Raw genomic sequence first — 532 nt, forward strand, 5'->3', positions numbered from 1 at the left:
AGTCCAAAGATATGCAGATTAGGTGGATTGGCCATGCTAAATTGTGCAGGCTAGGTGTGTTAGCCATGGGAAACACAGTTTTGGGGTGGGTCTGGGTGTGACACTTTTTGAAGGGTTGGTGTAGACTTGATGGCCCGAATAGCCTGCTTCCACACTGTAGGGATTCGAAGTGCTACGTAAATTCAAGTCTGTTTTACCTCTTCTACTAAATGTGGAGATAACTTGTTTGCCCTTCAGTCTGTCTGCAAACAATGCATCTCAAAAATTAATGGATGGACTTCAACAAAACAGGTAGGATGTTACACAGGAAGAACAGATCTAATTTTTGGTGATAATGTGGAACTGAATCCTGATCCTTCAATGTTTCAAAGGAACCATTAACATTGGGAAATCGATCAAAATGACTTTAAGAAAATATTTGGGTTGCTATATCAAAAATGTTATTATAGAATGATATAAATTGTCTAACACAAACAAAGAACAGACACTGAGATAACAAGGTGTAGAGCTGGATGAACACAGCAGGCCAAGC

Source organism: Rhincodon typus, chromosome 19, assembly GCF_021869965.1.
Source record: "Rhincodon typus isolate 14 chromosome 19, sRhiTyp1.1, whole genome shotgun sequence".
In the NCBI taxonomy this organism is placed as follows: domain Eukaryota; kingdom Metazoa; phylum Chordata; class Chondrichthyes; order Orectolobiformes; family Rhincodontidae; genus Rhincodon; species Rhincodon typus.